General features: G+C 38.1%; 1 long non-coding RNA gene across 4 annotated transcripts in view; it reads left to right on the top strand.

The window, feature by feature from the left end:
• The window catches only part of LOC111934063 (uncharacterized), a 51,911-nt gene that overhangs the window by 4,476 nt on the left and 24,487 nt on the right, over positions 1-22,948 (top strand). For 3 of the 4 annotated variants that reach the window (XR_015275927.1, XR_015275926.1, XR_015275929.1), the window contains 6 exons: positions 7,036-7,134; positions 9,279-9,398; positions 14,686-14,769; positions 16,757-16,823; positions 17,514-17,602; positions 17,871-17,943. This is a non-coding gene — a long non-coding RNA (uncharacterized LOC111934063). The remainder of the gene's footprint in view (positions 1-7,035; positions 7,135-9,278; positions 9,399-14,685; positions 14,770-16,756; positions 16,824-17,513; positions 17,603-17,870; positions 17,944-22,948) is intronic. The other variant, XR_015275928.1, reaches the window with a different exon arrangement.

Raw genomic sequence — 22,948 nt, 5'->3', positions numbered from 1 at the left:
TTATGTATTTATACCGCAAAACATGAATCAGTTAAATATTTCTGGCAGAGCAAAAAGGAACGTGATGAGAATCTTTTGTCCTAAGGGGGAAAGAACATGTGTATTGTAATTGTTTTTAACATTTTCTGCCACCATTCTGCTATTTATGGTTTTGAATTGGCTGACCCTACTCTGGCAGTGTATTTATGCCAGACATCACGGCCTACAGAAAATATTTTATATGTCTGAAGACCCTGGAAACTGTTCTAATTTGAGGCTCAGAACATTTTGGCATTTCTGTGTCACTGTGGGTTTGTAAATTAGCACTGCTTAGTTGGTGGCTTTTCTTTGAACTGTGGGAGAGAAATGGTGTTGCAATGTAATACTGAGGATGAAACAAATGGGCAGAACACAAATAATATTATAAATAAGAAAATTGCTAAAATTGTCATTGCGATGTACAGTATACAAAGTGTATTTACTAGTCCAAACTGAAAAACTAAACCATTCATTCCACAGACACCTGTTCTGCAGAGGAATATCTTTCTTGCTGAAATAATTTCTAAGTATTGGAAAGAGTCCTCCTATATGTACTTTCCAGTGGACTGGAATAATACAGAGTAGACCATTTATAATCTGAGTTAACTGAAGCCTCCTGAAAACAAACAAGTAAAATGGATTAGTGTAAAATCAAAGGAACCAGAGTATCTAGTCTGTCTGCAGGAGCAGCATTTTTGTGCTGCTCCCCTGGAGTCTATGATTACACAGAGCACTGGGGGGTCTATGCTCCCCTCTTAGTCACGGGAGCTCAGGGAAGCAGCTTGGAATTGTACTGGTGTCTCATAGGTATAGGGAACTCTTGGTTAAAGTTCAGAATAAAATGTGTTTAAAATGTGTTATTTATGTTCATTGAGATAATCCAAGAGCAGCTTTTCCTTCTCCCTGCTTCTGGCAGCAGAAAGTATTTTCAGTATATCAGAACTAATTATGAAGATCACCAGACCATAAGCATTGCCATTATTTAACCTTCTGAGAATCCATCTTGGAGGGAGGAAACAGATACCCAAAAGAATGCACAAGAGTCATCGTAATCCATACAATTTGTTCATATCTTACTCCCTAAGAAAGTTTGTTTCATCTTGATAGAAGTTACTGAGGAGCAAGGAATATCAAATAAATATCAAGCTTATTTAGCTTTTTAACTGGGGCTTTCAATGGAAAGAGAAACCCCAAATACATTTGAGCAATTTTAAGGAGTAGTAGCTACAGCAAACAAGAAATGAAAGAAAAAATTAGGGATGTAAAAACTAATAAGTTATATTCAATAAGAGAAAAGCTGATAGGTTTTCTTCTTCTTGCAGGGTACACCACTGATGTAAGTGGACTGATATTTGCATAAGATGATTATCAAAGAGGAAATGAATTTGCATTTATATCTCCATTTTATGTAGTCTTTTGGCATCAAAAACTGTTCTCTCTCTTAAAAAAATCATGTGATGATAGAGTTCTCTGTAGAAAACAATCACTAAATCCACAAAGAACTTTTTAATTTCTGTTGACCCTGGCAGCAGTCTTTGGCAAAACTTAAAGCAGCAATGGTGTCTTACAGAAGACTTGCTTGATTTCCCATGATGTAACAGGGTATGTAAACTTTTCAGTAGAGTCAACTTTGAGATTAAAAAGTTCTGAATAGAGATGGTCATGCAGGGACAAGTTCCAAGGCTTAAGAGTACAAATGTGCAATTAGTGTGACAATTCAGACTTTTTTGTCAAATATTAGTGAAAATGCAAAGTAAGAAACATCAGGAAACCGGTTACATTAGCAAAGAAGTTTCATATGGAAATTTAGGCCACTTGCATGTCATATGACTTAGGAAAGCAGAGAATAAATTCAGAAAGGAAAAAGGTGAATTAACCTTGGGAGACCAGCTAGATCTGAACACTAGCTGTAAGGAGAAAGAAAAGTTTGCCTCTTAGTGGCTGGATCAAGGAATAAGTGCCATTCTCCTGAGTCTTTCAGATTTGGAGCATGAAGAAAGAATCAAAGGGTTCTGGTTGATAAAGAACGCAATAGTGACATCATGGCAGAGAAGGAATCATAAAATCAGAATATCCTAAGTTGGAAGGATTCCACTGGGATCACTGAGTCCAGCTCCTGGCCCTGCACAGGACCACTCCAAAATCACACCATGTGCCCAAGGGTGTGGTCCAAGTGCTTCTTGAGCTCTCTCAGGCTTGGTGCTGTGACCGCTTCCTTGGATAGGCTGGTCCAGTGCCCAAACAACCTCTGGTGGGCTGCCCAACCACCTTTTATTTTATATTCAACCTGAGCCTCCCCTGACTCAGCTTCACACTGTTCCCTCAGGTCCTGTCACTGTCACCAGAGAGAAGAGAACAGTGCCTGTCCCTCCTCTGCCCCTTGTGAGGAAGCTGTAGGCAGCTGCATTCTAATGAAAGCTTTAGAATGAACATAACTTTTCTCCTCGTCCTGCTCTCTTACCTTTCATGGTCCTACACCTCTCAAATTCCATTCATTTTTGCTACCTCTGAAGCTGTTGCCTTCATTCATTTTGGGGTTTTATTCTCCCAATCCTCTAGCTTATAGAATCTATCAGGGCTGCTTGGTCCTTTGGGAATTCATAGGCACTTCCGATGAGGCTCTACTGTTATGGGTATTTTTGCTGATATGAATTCCTGTAGGTACTTTCTGAGTATCATATATATTATGTGTTCATTTATCCATTATTTTTTGTAACCACCTTCTTCTTTTCTTCTCTTGTGCCTGTTTGTTAAATCCTGAGTAAAATGCACACGACAATATAATTGAAGGGCAGTGCCTTGATCTGTTCTGAAAGTTGTATTGAAAATCCTATGGCTTCTTACATATTTTTTATTACTGTATCTCATTTGGGAGTGCTTTTATAACACTGTTTTTGTAGCAAGCATCTTCTATTGGATATATCTTCTATATTAAGGAGTATGAAAGAGACTAAAAGTAACAATGATTTGTGGAAATTAGATGTGGCCTTTCCCAAGTTGCAGGTACATGTCATGGTTGTTTGAAGTTTGGCTAGTTTTATTCATAACAAGATTATATACTTTCCTACTTTCAGTAAAAGTCTTTCCATTATACGGTCTGCATTGACTTACAATAATGATTTTTAAATATGTTTTTCTTCCTCAGAAATGTTTGTGAAGTCTTGCCAAGAGATTAAAAAAAAAAAAAAAAGAGAGAAAGAAAACAATCTGAATAAGCATGAATCTGAAAGAAGAAATGGTTACTACTGAGAGTGGTTGATTCTTCTCACTGTGTATTACTAAGAAATGCCAAACCAAGTCCTGCAAAATAAATTGTTAGAAATAGCCTGGCATTGCATACTCAAAGCCTAAGCTGATCAAAGTAATGAGCTTCAGTCTGTAACATCATGAGGGATGATTCTGTTCCCTACAGCATGAAAATATGCTGGCAATAATAAGCCTGGCAATATCTGGTGCTTCTTAATTTTTATTGTATGACATCTTTTGTGCTGTTATGAATCCTACATGATCCTAGTTAAATTTGGAAAGAAGGAGAACAGCTTTGTTGCTTTAATAACTTCTGCTGCTCCTGTAAAAAGTCTATATTTGCATGTCAATTTAGCACACTTAATTTTCTACTACGGTTCACTGTTCTCATTGTTTCACATATCCTGGCATGAACTCATTTAATTTATTCCTTTGTTAGCCTGTGTCCAGCTGGTGAACTGCTAATCCTAGCAAAGGTTATCAAATGCAACAAAAATTGAACTAGATTTTTTTCAGGAAGTACTAAAGGAGGTATTTGACTATGATATCCTTCTCACTGTAATGGCAGATAAATGCAACCATAATCTGATTATAGTGTATAGCTGTGTTTACTTCAAAGAACTGAAATTAGAAAATATCATACTTATAGTTATTGTGGTCCAGAATGCATCTCTGCCAGACTCCAATGAGTGTTCTCTTAGCTTTCATCCAGGAGAGGATGGAGCACCTGTCCTGTGGGAAAAGGCTGAGAGAATAGGGATTGTTCAGCCTGGAAAAGAGAAACATTTCAAGGTCCCCTTTGAACCCAAACCATTCTATAACGCTATGATTTTGATGTTTTCAAACTTAAGTTTTCAAACTGAAGCTAGAGGGCCAATTCTAGTCATCTGTACATTATAATGTCATCTCTTAGAGCTGTAAAAACTTCTAGCTCATGCTTCAGAGTTCCTCACATCTTAGACAAAATCAGGGTGATGGGTACACTGGATAGCACATGATATCCCTGGGAGACATTTGAAAAGATTCATTTTACTAATTTTTGTTGGCAATTATTACAATGATTGTTGAGACAGGCTGGTAAAATTTTCTTCTTTTTGCTAGGTATAACAAATTAACTTCTTCTGTGTTACCATTTTCAGCACTAGGATTACTTGTAGGCTTGGCAAGATAATTGAACTCCTGAGATAAAAAATGTTATGAGGATAGTTTCCTTCAAGTAGAATTCATAATCAGTGAATGATTTTAGACAGGCTTTTCAGTGCAGTATGGATGGGTGATGTCCAGAGCTGTTCAGATATTTCCTGTTTAACTGGAGGAAGATTGATTATATGCTTATGACCAGTCATTAGTGCAAAAAAGGAAAAAAGCCAATTCAAACCAGTGAAATTAAAAGCATCCTTACAATAGTTCCTTTTGTCCAGACTCTTATCTGTAGTATTTTTATGCTTGTCGCTAGAAGCAGCTTGTTGGTAGCAGATGGAATCTTTTGATGGCCTTACATTCTTTTCAGCAGCAAGTTATTCTCATGTATTTCTGTGTTGTCCTAGCCTTCAGGCTTTGCTACAATAGTATCCTGAGTAATGTAGTTGTATATTTAATTTTTTTTAAATTAAATAGTGCAGTTTTTACCTGGGCTGTCTGGGCAGCACAAGGATCCAGAGGAGGCACTGGAGGTGATGTTGTGTAGACACGAAGGGTAAAGACAGGAAGTTTGGAGGGGGAAGCTGAAACCTGTAAATGAGATTCAAGGAGGGAATGAAACACGATGAGTGTCAGGCAGAGCAAATGATAATTCCAGCAACCTTGTGGATACAATGGAGAATAAGGCTGTAACTTCAGGAAGGAAGAGGAGGCAGTGAGACAGAATGAGTTTTCTCCATGTGGTCAAGAGCAAATAATGCCTTGGTGCATTTTTGTTTTTAGCAGTAGATATTCCAAAGTATTCTGACCCATGGAAATTGATTTGTTCTGCTTGTTACACTGATTATTTCTAGAAATTTGCTGAAGGTAGGAACAAGAAAATGTTTTTCAGTGGCAGTCAGTCCTGCAAATAAGTGTTATGGCACCACAATGTAACTAATGCCAAATGTGTCATCATGCCTTAGTCTGAAAGGAATTTAGGATGGATGCCTGTTTTCTTAGTGAATAAAATACAGTTTCACCCTAATTAGACTCATTTTTATTGAGGACAATGGTTAAATTGTATTAACTACCTCTCTCCTCAATATTACTGCAGTCTGTACCAGTGACTGATCCTTTGGCTGATGTAAAACTGTGCATGTGGGAGATGTTTAATCTGGGGCAGGACTAAACCTAGTCCAAACAGAAACCCTAGAAAAGTGCATTGTGTAAGCATGAAGGCCTGAGAATAAATTGTATTGAAGTACTGATACATTCCTATTGTGCCCAAATTACTAATGCAGACCTAACATATGTTAACAAACTATTATTCAAATCTATTTTTATATTTTATTTTGAGAATTACTCCAAATCTGTGTTTTAGTACTTTCTAGTAGGAAAGAAACAGCTACTTTTGTTTTTGCAAACTGGATTTATTCTTTAGTAGAAAGTCTCCAGAAGAAAGATTTCTGAATCCTCACCCAACCATAGATTCAGGGAAGGAGATAACAGACCTGCCCTAAAATCCTGAACTGAACTGTTTTGTAACCTTACAGCTGGAAAGATTTACACTGCAAAGACACAATGGAACTGTGTCATCCTTGAGATTGCCATACACATCACTCATTCCCCTACTCATTTTCCCTTGCATTTTACTCTGTAAAGGTGATTCATTTACACAGACAGAACAAATACTGCTAGGCAGAAATCCATGTCTGCATAGAAGCTATTTTAATGCTGTTTAGAATAGCACACACTTTTTCCTGAAATGTCTCAAAGATCATCATTCATATGACAGAATTGTGTGTTTGCTAATGTAATTTCTGTTGGATATTTTGGATTTCAGAGAAAACAGGAGCTCCTTGAGAGCAAAGAATTGCTAAAATGATAAACATGCTACCATTTGAACTCTTGAAAATGCCCATAAAAACTGACACGTCAGTAGTGGATTAACATTACAAACTCTGGTGTACAGCAGGAAGCAGGGCTTAAATCTGGGGAAAACAATAGGCAGTAAGAGCCTTTGTATCTGGGAAGGATTTCCTTGTTTTATATTTGCTTGTAAACATGGCATGAATTCTGCTGAAACATGCAGGGCAGTTTTAGTGATTTACATGTCTGAGAACTTTCCCTGGTGACAAAAATAGCGGGGATTTTATTTTTAAAACTTAAATAAAATGTTACCTCATCTGATTGCAGGGGACACAGAAGCTTCTATTTCTACCCACTGCATTCTGAGCTGTTAAACTAATATTTCCAATCAGATATGTAACAATGCCTCTCATTTTCAAAGGCAGATGAATCATACAGAGATGCCACACCAAACAGGTCTTATTCTTTCTTACTTCCAATGAAAATTACTTATTATTTTAAACCTTATTTCAAAATTTTCTGCGTGTAATCTGTCAGATTACAAAACCAGTGTCTTGAGCAAAGTTTTGATTGTTAAATCATAATTCCCTGTTTTTCTGCTTGCCATATTTGTAAAAAGAAAATTGACCTGATGTTCTGAATTTTTCCAAATTGATGTTTTGTTACCCAGTGACACAAACACTTCCAGCCTTTGTGTTTCTACATTAGTTTCAAGAAAGTGATTTACTTATTAATGATTGCAGACCTTTAATAATGCAGGATTTCTATGAATTTTTCTAGCTTGGATCCTACCACCTCATAAAGGAAGATGTTGTATAATATGAAGAAATAATGCTTTGCAACAAGTGCTTGAAGTGAATTAATACTGTGAATTTCAAGGTCAGTGGTACTTTTTGTGCCAAGATGGCTGTTGTTGCTTGGTCTCTGCAGGCCAGAAAGTGGCTTTAAAAAGACAGCAAACTAAGAAACCAAAGTATTGTTTAATGACATACACATGGTGACTGATGACATGGTGCTACTGAGAAATTAATCAATTTCTTTAGTCCTCTCGTAATTAGGTTTACAGCCTTTAGGGAAGAGCTATGGTAAGGAAGCTAGAGAACAAATGGCTAAGGGTGGGGAGGGGAGGGGTGAGTAAAGCCAGCCTTGAAACTCTTTCCAAAATACAGACAAATGAAAAATACTCATTAATATGTCAACTGAATCGGTATCTAAATCTAAATGCCAACCAGGACTATCTCTGTAGCCTAAATACTCATTTTATTGTATTTTTTCTGCAAGATCTGCAGGCCATGAAGGCAGTTTCTAGACAGGCATTTTCATGCCACTGTTTCCTAGGGAGTGCTAGTTTGCCTAACAGAACCCTAAAGGTCCAAAAAAAGTCTGCTTCCATGTTATGCTTTCACATGGGAGTTAAAAAGCTCAGAAAAAAAATAACATCAAATGACAAATGTATACACCTGAAGCTAGATATAAAATGATGAGAGAAGTGGTGGATCTTTTACACAGATTCTCTTCACCCAGACCAGTTTCAATGGATTTGTGCAAGCCAAAGAAAGACTGATTAACTCAGGATACAGCACGGAACAGTGTGATTTGCCTTGTTCCAGCAGCCCAGGGTCAGCAGCCTTGCAAGCTTGCCAGACAGTATTTTCTTTTCCCAAATTAGAAGTTGTGTGTGCCAATAGAGGGTTTCCTGGTTAATTCTGAACTGTAAATTGAGGGAGAGCCAGGTGCCCTGGCCTCATCCAGAGTCAGGAGAGAGCTAACCAGTGAGTCCTGAGGATCTCACTGCTGTGAAGTTCAGCAGGAGCTGTGAGCCCCTGATTGCCATACAAGGGTATTTTGGCCACTCATCGGTGACAGTACCCTAGAAGGCAACTCCTCTATTGCAGCATTCTGGTATAAGAAGAAAAGTATGATTTTCAGGAGTCTTACAAATTTATATAGACTGGGAAAACAAACCATCGCTATGGGGATGTGCAATATCAAGACAGGAAAACATATGCCATAGTTTGAAGCATTTTCTCACTTTGAGACCTTATTTCAATTATGCAAAAAGCAACAAAGTGATTCTGACACTCTTCTACCATTGGACTGGAACATCAGTAAAGTTTCTTTCTCAGTTCTTGATAGCCTTTTAGTGCTCATGTGGCAGATGTTCCTCAGCCCAGTCACTGTCAAACACTCATTGGTTTAGTACGTGCATAAAATGATGACAGCACTGACAGCACTGGGGGTATGGAGTGAGTGCTCAATGTTGCACCAGTGCAGGCTGCTGCTAATATTAGAACAGAATGAAAGCTTACTTCCTGGAGGCATCAGCAAGCTTTATTTGCAAATTTTTTACAGTTGCATCAGACATGTGGAATAAATTATCATGAACTGCTTGTGATTAAATGTAAAGTACCAGAAGGATTTGCAATAGTTAATCCCTTTATTTCTGGAGTCTGTGAAGAGCAAATTAAGCTGAAGACTGATACATAACTGGTTTTCATTAAACTAATGCTCTTATATTATAGTATTGTTTGGTTTGATTATGGAACAATTTTAGAAATTATAAGCTTTAGAAATAAGGCAGTCAGCAATGTGTACTAGTCTATAACTGATGTTATTCTGCATGAACCACAATTTTATACTGTGATACTTCCAAAGTGACATTAGAGGTATTAAAACTTTCTTTGACATTCTCCTAAATTCTGCTGAATGATAATCTTCTATTTCCATGTAGTTTAATTTCAACAAAGTTTTAGGAGACAGTTTTGCTTTCCATTTAACTAAAATAGATCAGATTGACATCTGAAAGGATTTACCTCAGCAAATGTAAGTCCATGTTAAAAATAAAAGCTAAAACACTTGAAACAATTAAATCAAATTTTGTTAGCATGCAAAAGGAATTAACCTCTGTTCTGGGAAAGTGTGTGAATAAAAAAGAAAGCAAACAGAGAATAGTAAATGCACTTGGTTTCTCATTCAGTTCCTTCTCTCTTTGTCCTTCTTTTCCCTTTATATATCTACCAAAGGAGCATTCTACACTGATGTTTGTGATGTAAATGCAGCTGTGTCTGGAGCTCTGGACAAGAGGTGCTATGAAGAAGGAGTTCTCCTCCTTCAGTGGCAGAACAGGGAGCTCTGGATTGCTGGTGAGTTCTCTGGGTCCAGAGAGCAGCAAGATCCTGCTGGCTGAGCACGTTCTTTCCCTGGAGTCCCTGCAAAGAAGCCGGGTTAAGTGGATTATCTGCATGGCTCCAGGTGTTGAGGTAAACCTCTAAGCCTGTGGTTTTAAGAGCCAAGGTGAGCTGATCTAGTAGTTTACCACTGCTGAAAGGTTAATCTTGTTCCTTTGCTCCCAGCTAACACACCCATCACTTTCTTCACTGAGTTCTGCACTGAAGGATCAGAAGACTGGAATAGAAAAAGAGGAGACTGCACACATCCTTCTTGACAAGGGAAAGCACTGGCATTGCTTTCCTTGTCAAGAGGGATGTGTGCACACACTCCTTACCCCCCACCCCCCACCCCCCCCACCCCAGGGTCTAATTGGTCTGATTTCCTTGTGCATGTTTTCTTTTTCCATCTGGAAATTTGTTTGTTGGAAGAATTTGAGCCATTTTTACGTTTGTCCAGGATTTATGGATGTTCAGTAGCTTAGGCAGACACACTGTGCAGTTTGGAGATTCCAGATATGTTCATGTTACATTTTCAGAACAGACACAGAGTGCATTTGCAGTAAGTCAGATTTTTTTGGGCAGTAGCACAGAAGCCTCCTGTGGAGCTAATATGAGTAGTCTCGATAATTCCAACATGAACCAGAAGCACTGAAGTATTTTATAATAAGCATGTAGTTTTCACTGTCCATGAAATCTTGCAAAGTATGGCAGCCAAGCCCTGCTGTAGGGAACTGTGGGACTGTAACATGCAGGAATAGAAAGAATGGGAAAAAGTGCAATATCAGTGTGTGCAGTGACCCTTGCCAAAACACAAAACATGCCACCTTTTGTAAATAGAACTTGCCAGGGCTATACTGAAGGCTGTGAACATCAATTCAGAGAATGCAACTTTTCCTGGAGAGTAGGATGTTTTTCTCTGATTTTCTACAAATTTTGCCTAATTGGATGTCCTCTCTGTTCAGCAGGTGTGCTGCATTCTCGAGCACTGACACGCAGTTCAGTGAGTTTAAACCCTGGGGAAAAATATTGCTTAAAGTTTTGGCTGCAGGGTTTCTGTTCCAAGGCACTTCAAACATCCTTCCCCCCAGGACCCACCCTGACTTACTGTTGGAGGTGGTACACAATCAGTAGCAGTCTCCTTCAGTCAGATGGGTGTGCTAATAAGCTAAAGACAACAGGCAAAGGAAATACTATTCAGCGGTCTTGAGGTCCCAAGGGCAATGACTCAGATTTGGGACAGGGTGCGAGGAATTGCTTTATTTGGTATGTGTTGCCTTCCCCAGCACCGTGTCATTGTTAAAAGCAAAAGACTCACGCACCCAACTCTTTTTCCTTGTTTGTAAGGGTGAGGCATGTGGATCATACTCCTGTTAAACAAACAGAGGCATACAAGGTTTTCCATGTTCTAGATGTAACTTGGCTAAGGCTGAAGAATCCAGAGTTAAGACTGCTCTTGCAGACATAATTAACTCCAGCACCATTACGTGTAATGCAGCTATGCAGCTCCGTGTGGGCCATCCAGTGCCTACCCAGTTCCTTGTAACAGGCCCAGGATACTTGTTCAAGTGTGTCTGATTTAGCATGGGACTATATAAATACCTCACAACATCTGAAAAATTTCTAAGAATGTGGTGTTTATAAGATAAGAAAGTACAAGTGGGTGCCCTAACTGCAGCTTTAGCAGCAATCACCAGTGTAATGTGGCATGACAGGAATAATCATAGTAACTTATAATTATAATCCTCTGACCTGGCACTTATTTGCAGAAGTGTTTTGGCTGTAGTTTCTGAATGCTTGGCCGAGAATTCTGAGCATTCTAAAACCATTCCTTCAATCAGATACCACATGCTTTTAAGTTTTAGGTTATTTTAAAAACTTCTTTATTTGATTCAGCCTTGGGTTAATTTTATAATGGAGACAAGAGCTCATTAACAAAAAGCTGATATTTTTATACTCTGTGGTTTTGCAGCATGTGGCTGTTATTTGAGGTAAATCACCTATATGAATGCACTAATATCCACCATTGCAATTGTAACCCATAGCAAGTTTTGGTAATAAATAAATTCTAGCTTTCCTCTGACTGCATTCAGGACTGAGGTTTGCTCATGTCAGCAACCACGTGTGTTGCTGTACTTCTGGTAATTGTGAGGAGTTACTGAACAAACTCAAGGCAGGGACTGTCCATTCAGTTTCTTTTACTGCTCTCATGCCCTAATGACCAAAATGGAATAGTGGGAATGCTGCATTTGAACCAAGTCTGGCAGCAAGGGTTAACTGGGACAAGCACTGAACTTGACTGTGAATGTTTCTGAAATATACAAGTAGGAAAAGGTAAATATTGAATGTGAGGAACATCCTGATCCTTTTATGTGAGCTCACTATTTAGTAGGGAGAGGGAGAAGTTACTTTTACATTTTATGAATGCCTAAGGATCTGAGCATGCTCTGTCAAGCAGGATACAGAGCAGACTGCAGCTCTGTTCCGTGTCTGTTAAGGAAATGAGCCCCACCTCTGCTAAAATGGGCAAAACATCCTTGGTAAACAGAGCATTGGGCAGAGCTTACACAATTAGCAATTACTCCGTGAAACCCAGGCTGGCCACTGCCCAACTTCAACTGAACTTTTATCCTCCTACAACATTTTGTTTAGAAACTATTTTTAAACAATAATACTCTCTAGCAACACCCATCCTAGAGAACATCAACTGCTCTGATTGTCATCTCAGCTCCTGCTTAAACTGGGAACAGCAGATGCCATCTCTAACAGAAACGATGAAAAGTCAGTGACCAGTACTTCATGTCTTATACATGACATTGATGAAATTAATGAAAAGGAAACTAATTACTTCCACAATGCTGTAGTGTTACACTCAGTCCTGCACAAAGCCTTCTTCAGAGTCATTGTGACAGTGCATTCCTCATGACAGAAAGTGGATATGCTGGAAAGCTGTCAGTCAGGGAACTGGCCGAAGACCTGAAATCGTTTCTGCCCTCAGTTTGGATTCAAACTGTATGCCAGACACAAAGAGTATTTTGCTGATTCCAGTTTAGGCAAGCAAGATTATGCCTTAGCTTCCTTTCAACTATCAATCTCATTTTGTAATTTCAGAAAAAAAAATTAATCTTTAGTCTTCTGCTGCTTCCAATAATGTCTTAGAGCACCTCCTGGAAAGTGTTGGCAAAATAACCACTGCTCTGTGACAATTTTTGAGTTCAAATAGATGAGTAATTATCCAGAATTACTTGAAACAGTATTAACCACTGATGTTTTCCCAAACAAAGTATCTCCTTCCTTTCCTACCAGCATATACAGCTCTCCACAACTCACAACTTCTCAGCACTATTAACTGGCTGATTACACTCTAAGCATAGTTATATTGCAGCCATGGTCTCTTTTTGAAAATAGAATTGAAAGCAGCACATGCAAAGAGAAAGTAATGTAGAGAAAACAGGAGGACAGAATTTACTTTTGTTTCATAATCCAATTACTTTGGATACACTGAATCAATGGGGCTGTTCCAGCTCTGAGAATAAGGCCTGCTCATGTGACTACGTGCTTGGAATCCTAAACTCTGCCAATTCATGCTGGCATAACTAAAGAGATTCCTGCCTCCAGCTCTCTGCCTGTTCAAGATGCTGTCAGGCCAGTGGGAGGGGTGGCAGCTGGGCAGTGTTCCTGCCCTGAGACACCCAGTCTGGGGTAGTAGAACAAGAAGCCATAAAGTTCAGTTTTTACTGTCCTGTGAGCAGCGGTTGCTGAAGGCTCCAATTCAGTCCTTCATGGATTTTGAGTTCAGCAGCTGAAAAGGTCACTGTCCTGCTAGCACTCTTAACTCCAGCAAACACTGTAATTGGAGCCTCCAAACTAATCACAGGGGGTTAAACCCTGTTCTTCAGAGCTGTCACCAGTATGGATCTGTCAAAATCATTGCTTCCATCCAAGGTCAGTGAAGTCAACTAGCCAATGTGTATTTATATGCATGTACACACATGGTTTTAAATACACTTCTGCCTGTTAACTGCAAACTCCTGATGAGCATTTGATTCCTCTATGGCTCTAAAATGAGGCTGGTTTTGTCAGCAATTTGTCAAATCATATACTGTGAGTTTTCCCACCAAGAAGAGTAGCAGCAGAGCAGCACTGTGGGAAAAGTGATTTATTGTGCACATGTCATAAGGGAAGTTGCTCTGAAGAATATTTATATTTATGATTTAAATGAGATCATCTGGGGATTTTTTCTCAAGAAAGAAGTAAGAAAAATTTAAATGGATGCAGCTCTGTGTTGGTGTGAGCAGTGACCATGATTTTTTTGTGGGAATGTATGAAAAAAATCTCAAAACTCTTTCTCTGATTTTGAAAAATAATGTAAGAGTTATTTTGGGAGTATAGCCTCCAAATTCCTACCCTTTGGGTGTAAATCAGGCAAATGCCTAGATTTTTGGAATAAAAAATGATGCTAGTAGATAAATGTTTGGAATTATTTTGACTGCAGCCAGCAAATATATCTCATCACTATGGTTGCAAAAACAAACACCCACAAAAGAACCGTATCCGACACAGGGAAAATAATTAAGGGAAATGGAACAATTTGCAGCTTGTATTAAATTCTTTGCATTCCCTCACACAAATCAGTAGTCAGAGGGGTGAACTGTGACCTCCATGTGAATATTCTATTTGAGCTCTTGCCATTCTGACAGTAGCAAATAGGGAAAACACTACTTTAAATAGAAAAGAACTTGAGATGTATCCTCCTACTTTGAACCATTTTCCATCCCACATTTTGATAGTCAATGTGAATTCAAGAGTATAGTTTTGCTTTTGAGTCCAAATTGGAAATAATTTGGGTTTTTTTTACCTCTGGTTTAGATGTAGTTAAAGACAGCAGAACCAGCAGTGCCTTACTGTTAGGAGTTCTGCCAACTATGGGATCAATCCATAGTTAAGCAACCAATGCAATTCTGAACCACTAACAAAAATAATTTCCTATAAAATATATTAATATGTTTTAAACCCTAAGTATTTCAATTAAAAAGAAAAAAAAAACAACAACAAAAGGAAGAAAACAAAGGCTTGTATATCCATGGTTAGATAGCCATAAAGGAATATAAATTCATCAGAGAATTTTGGTACTTGAGGCACAGCTCACATTGGAATGTCAGCTAAATCATCAGCATTTAGAACCAGCCTGAACATGACATTTATGCTGTGTTTTTATGAGCAGGGCTGGTTGTAAGTAGCAATAAAGTATTGTCTCTTCCAGCATCTATGGTGACACTTCTTCGCAGGGCATTCTTGGAGAGAGGAGGAGCCAGAGGAAGACACACTGCAGCTATCCCAGAATAAGGTACAGGTTTTCATCAATCCAAGCACTAAGATGTAGATGATACCACTTCCCCTAAAAAACAGCCAAACAAATAAACCCACCACAAAACCCATTCCTGGGGGTAAGAAATTTAGTCCCACAATGTCCTATCTATAGTTTTCTGCTAAGACCGAGCTTGGAGGATCATTGCTCACTTTGCCATGAGTGATTCTATCAAGACAAACTATGGTAGCAGTTCTAATGGTTAGGGTTTGGGTTAGCCTTAGGGTTAGTTTAGGATTAGTGTTAGGTTGTGTTTGAGCAGGGTATTTGCTGAAAGATCTCAGCCCAGTGATAGGAGGTGTATTGAGCAGGTGGGCTGGCAGAGGTGTACAGACAGCTGGTTTTGTCTGGCATGCAGCTGTTTAACTTGGCTGCCTGCAGGCTGGCTATGAGATGCCAGATTTTTTGAGGGGATCACCTTGTTTAAGAAGTGGCTCTTGTCCATTTCCATAGTGAGTTTGGTGAAGGAGGCTGTGTGGCTATTTTCATTTCCTCTCTGCTCACCTCTGACACAGTCCAAAGACCCCATTCATTTTCTGTTGGATTTAGATGAGAGAGAAAACAGGCTTTGCAGGTATGGTACAGTCGGTTTGCCTTTTCTTGTATTAGAAACAAAAGATGTAACAAAACCAGATGCTGATGTGATGTTTAATATGGAAACTACTGTTAACATTATGCCGTTCTTCAGAGAGTTCTTTTTGGTTTGATTTTGATAGACTGACAAACATTAGCTGAGCTCTGTGTGCTTCTATTTGAAATAATGTTTTTCAGTAGTTCCCAGATGAGCCAGTAAGTATTTTGGGATTCGCTGCTGTGAAATTTTTGGGGTCAATCCAAAAGTTAAACTGCAGAAATAGCTGTATAACATCAGCAAAAGCAGTTTGTTCCTTTCCAAGTTGTAGTAAGCCATAAAGTAAATATAATGCACTGGTAATAGATGTCAACAGAGAATCTTCATGAATGGTGTCAGATATACATGATTAATGTGCCAATTGCTAGAACAGAATGTAAAATACAGAGTTGTATAAGTAGGTTAGATAAGTTTGCCCTGAGCATAATGTTGTCATCAGTGTACTTTTCCTCTGATGCTAAGTGTGATTGCAGCCTGACTGATCTGGGACTGCTGTTGAAGGCAAAGTTCTCCTGTTGCTTTTTTGTTTCGTGACCTGACAGCCCTGTCAAGCAATCATTTGATTCCTCTTGCAACTTTTACATTTCCTGTATGGAATCAGATCTGTAAGAGTCTGGGCAACCTCTCTTAAAGTCAGACATAAATTTCTGAAGGTTGTAAAAGGACAATAGTCAAATGTTGATCTGATTTTGTTATCTTTAATCAAGAAATATAAATATATGCAGAGTACAATATTTTGTTCTTGCTCCACAACAAAAGCTGCATTTCATTAACTTATAAACCCTCAAAATTCTCTGAAAAAGCACTAATACTCTTTATGAAAGCAGGTTGTGCAGCCTTCTGAAGTTACACTTGAAAATGTCATTCCCACCATCTAGATGCACTTGGTCTGAAGAACTTGCTGCAACATCTGTATTTTTGCTAAAGAAAGCTGTGTGAAGATTCTAAGCTTGTCAACTGAATTTTTTAACATTAATTTTTGTTGGCATGACACCCTAGCAGCAGTTATATTCAGTTAACAAGTAGCTCCTAAAATATGAGTGTTTTTGTGTGTATGTGATTAAATAAATAAACTCATGAATGATCATTCTGTACACAACCAGATAATTCTGTTGTTGAGTTTTCAGACACTACAATTTAAAATAAAGCTATTGGCCAACAGAGACAGCCACTCTTAGTTACTCTATGAGTATGATTGTTTTTTTAAGGATTTTTTTTTTAGAAAAGAGGGAGGTATCAAATAACTGTAGAAAAATAAATGTGTTTATGTTTGAAATGAACAATCCTGTTATGATATTTCCAAGTATCCTTCTAATGCAGCATATTTTCATTAAGTTTCAGAGAGATTAAAAGAAAAAAAAAAAACCCAGAATCAAATCAATGAAAATGCAGGCAGAGCCAGGTAAGTGGGAAATAAAAAACGAATCAAGAGAAGTCTCTGTGTAAGGAAGCAAAGCAGGAAAATGAAAATTTTAATGCAAATAAGTATCTGTGCCAGTCTACATTTTAGAGACTGCTCTGTTTCAATGGAAGTTCAGTTAGCAGAATCCCAGAATTATTAAAACTAAGAAAAGGGAACCATTATTTGAAAGTAATATGAATTTAAGTGATGGAAGAAACAGGTCCATAAACTGTAGCAATCTTTATGAACACTAAATATAGTTTCAAAAGTTTGAACTGCTCTTTTAAATATCTTGGTTTTTACTGTATACTTGTAAATCATGACAGTTCTCCATTTATGAAATGTGTCATTTAGTGGATTTCTCCTTAAACTGAAATGCTACTTTTTTAAAGTGTTCTCCATATTCCTATTTGTTCTCATGTGATATGATTGACCAAAACCTTACACTTAATAATGTATCTCAAGAAATGTTGTGGAATCTCTTGACCTATTGCACAGCAGTCCAGTAGTGTTAGCTTGTTTAGCCAGGATGTATCTGATGTATTTCAGCATCTGCCTTAGAACACGCAGGTAGCTGTAATTGAAATATGATGTGTGGGTTGCATTTTAGACATCCACAGTGCTTTACCTTAGCTAATCAGTCTGGTTATAAGACATGCTTAGTTACAGCCATATTGCTGTTTTTCATAGGTGTGGTAAGGTACAAAGCTATTAAGACATGGCCTGCAAATCCAGATCACCACTGAAATACCATAAGAAACCTGGATGGAGTGGTGAAGGTATTACACAAACTAATTGGGAATTTTTGGTGTAGATGTATTGATTTTTGATGAGTGGGTGGCTATGAGGAGTGAAATTTAGAAAATAATGCCAAGGGTCTGAACAAATGACCTCCCAAGTGAGCAGTGCTCTTCTTAGGACAGTGACCTGCCCTCAGCCTGAACGGGTCAGGTGCCCAGGGCCAGCAAACCAGGGGCTCAGAACAATCAGAGGGTAGGTGTAATTGGAAAAGCAAATTGTAAAATGACTGGCACCTTCTTTTCATAGCTGGCACTGCAGATTTACCCCACTGAAGTTCCTCAGAAGACCAGCGTGCTGGAAAATGCAGTTCTGGGGGAAGGTAAGGAGAACCAGCTTCTCACCACAGTCCAGCACACCAGAGACGTTTGCAAAAGTCAATCACAGCTGGAGCTTGTACTCCCAGCCTGAGGTAACCCATGAAAATTTGCTCCTGAACAGTCATTTTGCTGAATGCCTCTTAATCAGTTTTTGCAGTCATGCCAGAGAACAAGCTGAACTTAAAAGAGTGAGGGTGCAAGCTTTGCTGTCCTCAGTCCTGTGAGGTTGTTCTGGAAGAGCCAGTGTCTGCTTTGCCCTTCTTCCCTGGGGTACTGCTGCTCCATGTAGATTCTAACTGATGGCTGAGCAGCACAACCTGAGTGTTACACATCTGAATGTGTCATTACTGGGGTTTTACTGTAGTGACTGGTTTATTATGCAAGTTTGTGATTGCACTGTCATCAAAAATCCATATGGCTTGGGAAATACAGCATAGGATAACAATCATTAGTGTAAGTAAGGTCAGCTTGAGCCCTTAGGTGTTGAGTTGTCACCAAAAATATTTGGTTTCCCTTTAATATACTACACAGCAGATTGCCTTCTTATTATAAGCAAAAAACTGATATTGAATTAGAAGACCTTGCTCTATATGAAAGGAACTCAGAATACTTAAAAGAGGGTAACATAAGGGCAGTCATATAGAATGTGATATATGAAACAAGAGCCAAGTTAAAAAATGATTAGCTGTTTGCCAGCCAAAGAAAACAAGTCTCTGTGAGACCTAACCTGCCTATTCCGCTCCTAAGGCTCATATACCAATTCAAAGGAGCTCTGCAGGGGAAATGTACATTTAATTCTGATTTGTTTCACTTGGCAATTGTATTTCTCCAACGTTACTGATTTCAGCATTCAATATTTTAATGATGCATCTCAATAAAAAATACCTAAGATCTTAGTCAATAAGTCCTGAAAAATAATACAAATATCACTTCCATTTAATGACCCATGGCATTATTCTCAATGATTGATTCAGAAGAAGAGCAACCAGAGCTACACATAGTACTACAGAGTACAGGTAGGTAATATATTTACATGGTGGCAAAAAAAATGTATTTCTTATTTTATTCTCTATTCATTCCTGATTATTCTTTCTTAGGCTTTTCTGTGTGAATTTATTCCAGGAGATGTTGAGTGATTAGGAAAGAAAAAGTTAAGAGAACTGGTCAGTATTTTGGGTCTACTTTGAAAACCTTGGAGCACTGTAAGAATTAGATACCCTTACTATCCATGTATTCTTCAGAAACCACACAGATTTCATGTTGGACTATATAATTTGGAATGGTGGATCCAGTTTTCAGGCAGGCACCTCTATTTCAATTCCTGTGTATTTCTAAGGGCTGTGCATTGGTACATACAATTCTTTTAACAAAATGCTCATCACTTTCAACTAAATGGGTTTCTTCCTTAGAGAAATGCCATATACATTCTAAACCTCTAGCATAAAATAGAAATGTAATGTAGACTGTAGACTTTATGCTTGGAAAGTCTGTGTACTTAATATTGTCTTCATGTGGTTTCTGAGGCTCTTTTAACTCCTTCATGTTATGGGAAGAAAAAAAAAGATGCATTTTTTCTTTTAGAATATTCATTACCTTAAACAGGATGTTTTAGGGAGAAATTATGTACTAATGTAATCAATTCTATAGATTTTCTTCTGTAATTTGTTTGCTGTTACTGAGTCCACTTGGTGAAATCATGTCTGTTGCCATTTTCTCTGTCTTTTTGTGGTCTTGTCCCTGTTTCTCTCAGACAAGCCTATTTTTATTATGCTGTTTCCATAATAAAAATTAGACAATTAGATTGTCTAATTACTAGACAATTAGATTGTCTTCACTGCAATCATATCTTCAGAGCATAAACGATCAAACTAGGTGCACCTAGTTAATGTATTTAAAAGTAGTTAATCTACTGAATTTCACCAGCAAATCACAGATTTGACAAGTCCTTGAACAATCCTCAGCAGAAAAATTTAGGACTGGTGTGAGGTATGTCTACATAAAGCTGTGAATGTATATTTGGATAGATTTTCCATAGCTCTTCAAAAGTCTGGCCTCTGTTTTATGAAGTTTTCAGTTGTGAGAGCAGGAAAGAATGATTTGGTATTTACCTTGCTCCTTCACGTGCCAAACATCTCAAATTGAAATAATTTCTGTATTGTAGTGACTCATTCAGTCAGAGAAACTTCATGCATTTTACTCACTTGCATATTTTCACCATCTGTGAACTAGTTATTCTAGTTCTAACTAGAAGTGTTATTTACAGCTGAAAAACACAGAGTTAAGAGAGATGAGAAACGATACTTTCAAAAATGACCTATAAAACCTGTTAAGTGTAAAAATTCAGGAGCCCCTTCTGAATGCAGATACCAGTCATTTTGCCAGTGTGTCCTAAGAAATTTAGCAATTTTGGCAATGCATCTCGCAACTCTTACTTTTTAATTTTATTTGCACCTTCACCATATTATTTCAAAATGAAAACAAATGTATACTTTATTCATCAACAGATCTACTAAGAATAAATAATACTATACTGACTTCATGGTGCTGGTGAGTGAGTGCTATGCTTCAGCTGTTTATTTAATAGCGATGCTATTTATAGAAAGCTCCTTCATGTGATGGTGCTGCCAGTAACACAGATGTCCCTTGAATGCACTCTATTTTAAACAGAGGTGAAAGGCTAAGGAAAATAGAAAAGAACCCACCTTTAATATTTCAATTTAACAATAACAAGCAGGGTGTGGCCACCCTGAAACTGCAGCTTGTCGAATGCTTGGGAGAAGGGAAGGGTGGGAAAGCTCTCTGCTTACCAGTTCCACAGTCTCGTTAGTAAAAACACATCTGACACCAGTGATTGTGGCCTGAGAGATACAGTGAGAATGGGTGGTGCTTTCAGTAATTGCTGTGAATAAACAGTCTTTCTAGTATGTGGAACATAGCCATGGAATAAGCAATTTTATGAGTGTTAATGTACTTATATTTTAGAAGCTGTGAATGTAAACTCAAGAATTCTTGGCTATTTAAAAAAAAAAAATAAAAATTTTAAATACTGTTTTTGCTCCCAAGGACACTGTGAGACTCTGCACATAAAGCTTATACAAAAAATTTCTTCTTCATGCTCAATTTGCTCTCCTTAAGCTGGACACTGTGATATTTTCAGTGTTAAAGATGAGGCTTACTGGTTGCAAGTCACAGAAAATGCTGTTGCTCCTATTTGACAGTGGTTTAGTAGTAAATGAAATTCACAGGAATATGGGAAGGTTAAAGACAGAAAAAAATGCACATTTTACACATGGGTAATCCTCCCTGGAATAATATATTCATTTGATTTTGGGGTGTTCTTTTGTGTATGTATTGTTGTTTTGGGGTTTTTGTTGTGTATTTCTGGTTTGGTTTAGTTTGATTTTAGTTAGAGAGCAACAGTCTGAACTTTCTGTGAACTGAAATTTAAGGATTAAATAATATGTATTTACCTGAAATCAGCTTAGTAGAAGCTAAATCAGCTTCATCCTAGCCCTGGAGAAAAAAAAAATCACATATATTTCCAGCCAGAATAGACTTCCAGTAACCCACAGTCACCCAGAACTTGCTCTCCAATATATGAGGTCACCTGGAACAAGCTCCTGATTTTTTGAATTCTCCTTTTATTGGGATTTATTAATTTAGTTCTGATTCAAGAGAAGTTGGAAATGAAGAAAAAAATATGAGTACTGTATAGAATCACAGCTAATGTGTTCTGCTATTCCAGAAGACTCTACCAAATAACTTCTACTCTGTTTTATCTAACTATGAAGGAATTTTATTCTGAGAAAAGGGAGTATTTTTCAAAGTGTGTAGCATGGTTGAGTGTCTGCCATAAAACAGACTGTCCATTCCTCCAAAAATGCTACAAGCAGTTTGTAGTGAGTCTAGTATCTAGACAGATTTTGTCTGGTCTCATTCAACACATGGAAAAAATATTTCATCTCATGTCTTCCCAAACTGACACCACAAAGCCATTTCATTTATTTTTCCTGACGTGTTGTTGGGTTGTTCAGTATTGGATGTAGTCTCCCCTGACTTTGGAACAAGCTGGTAGGATTGAGAAAAACTCTTTCCTTTTCACAGTCAGAAGGAAAAATGAGATCATAAAAGAGAAAGTTAACTTTGGAGTAATGACTGGGCTCCTTGCACAGAAATGTCAAGCACACCTGAAGCAAATGACTCTGGTAAGGCTTACTAGCCACATACTGTACAGCTATTTTTGTTGCTTTCTGTTCCTTAAGGCCTCCTACAATAAATCCTCACCTAGTGAGAATCGAGTGGGCTGTCAACTTGAACAAATTATAATGCTGCTGATGGCACAAAATAACTGTACCTTCCCATCTGGGTCATCTTCTAACCAAAGCAGGAAAAGATCAAACTCCTTCCAGAGATAAGCAGCACTAAAAAAACTTGCAGGGAAACTAAATATTAGAACTTTTTGCTCCTGCAACTTCCAGCTGGGTGAGGGTGGGGGAGGAAGGAAGATCTGCAGCCAGCTCAGAGAAGGCTATAGTGTTTCTGGAATTAATGGGAAGTGCAGGGGTGTAAAACTTAACTGCTATCTTAGATAGGAGTCAGGCTTTACTTGAACAAGGGAGATCTCTTTCAGAGTTCACTATTGAGCTGTGAAGGTAAAAGGAGAACAAGATGTATTACAAAGATGTTCAAAAGGTGCAAATAGCTTGATTTGCCACTATTCTTTTGTCTCTGTGATTCTCTTCAATCTCATACCTATGTTAGCAGCTAGAAAGAAAGAAAAAACTATTTTTACACTGATCCAGTTTGCTTAACACTTTGCTCAAACTGCTGCATAAGCAGCACCTGAGAAAAGAAGTAGGTACATATCTGAACAAAAAAATAAATCAGTGGTGGGAAAATTCAGGAAATGCAATGATGCCAGAGGATTCTGATAAAATGAGAGCAGAAAATCTGAGAGCAGAATCAGGTTCATCATAAATGTGAGACCACCAGAGCTTCCCCCCTCCA

The sequence above is a fragment of the Cyanistes caeruleus genome, chromosome 13, assembly GCF_971803275.1.
Source record: "Cyanistes caeruleus chromosome 13, bCyaCae1.hap1.1, whole genome shotgun sequence".
Classification (NCBI taxonomy): domain Eukaryota; kingdom Metazoa; phylum Chordata; class Aves; order Passeriformes; family Paridae; genus Cyanistes; species Cyanistes caeruleus.
Note: the sequence above shows the minus strand (reverse complement) of the source record. Positions and strands in the feature narration are given on the sequence as shown.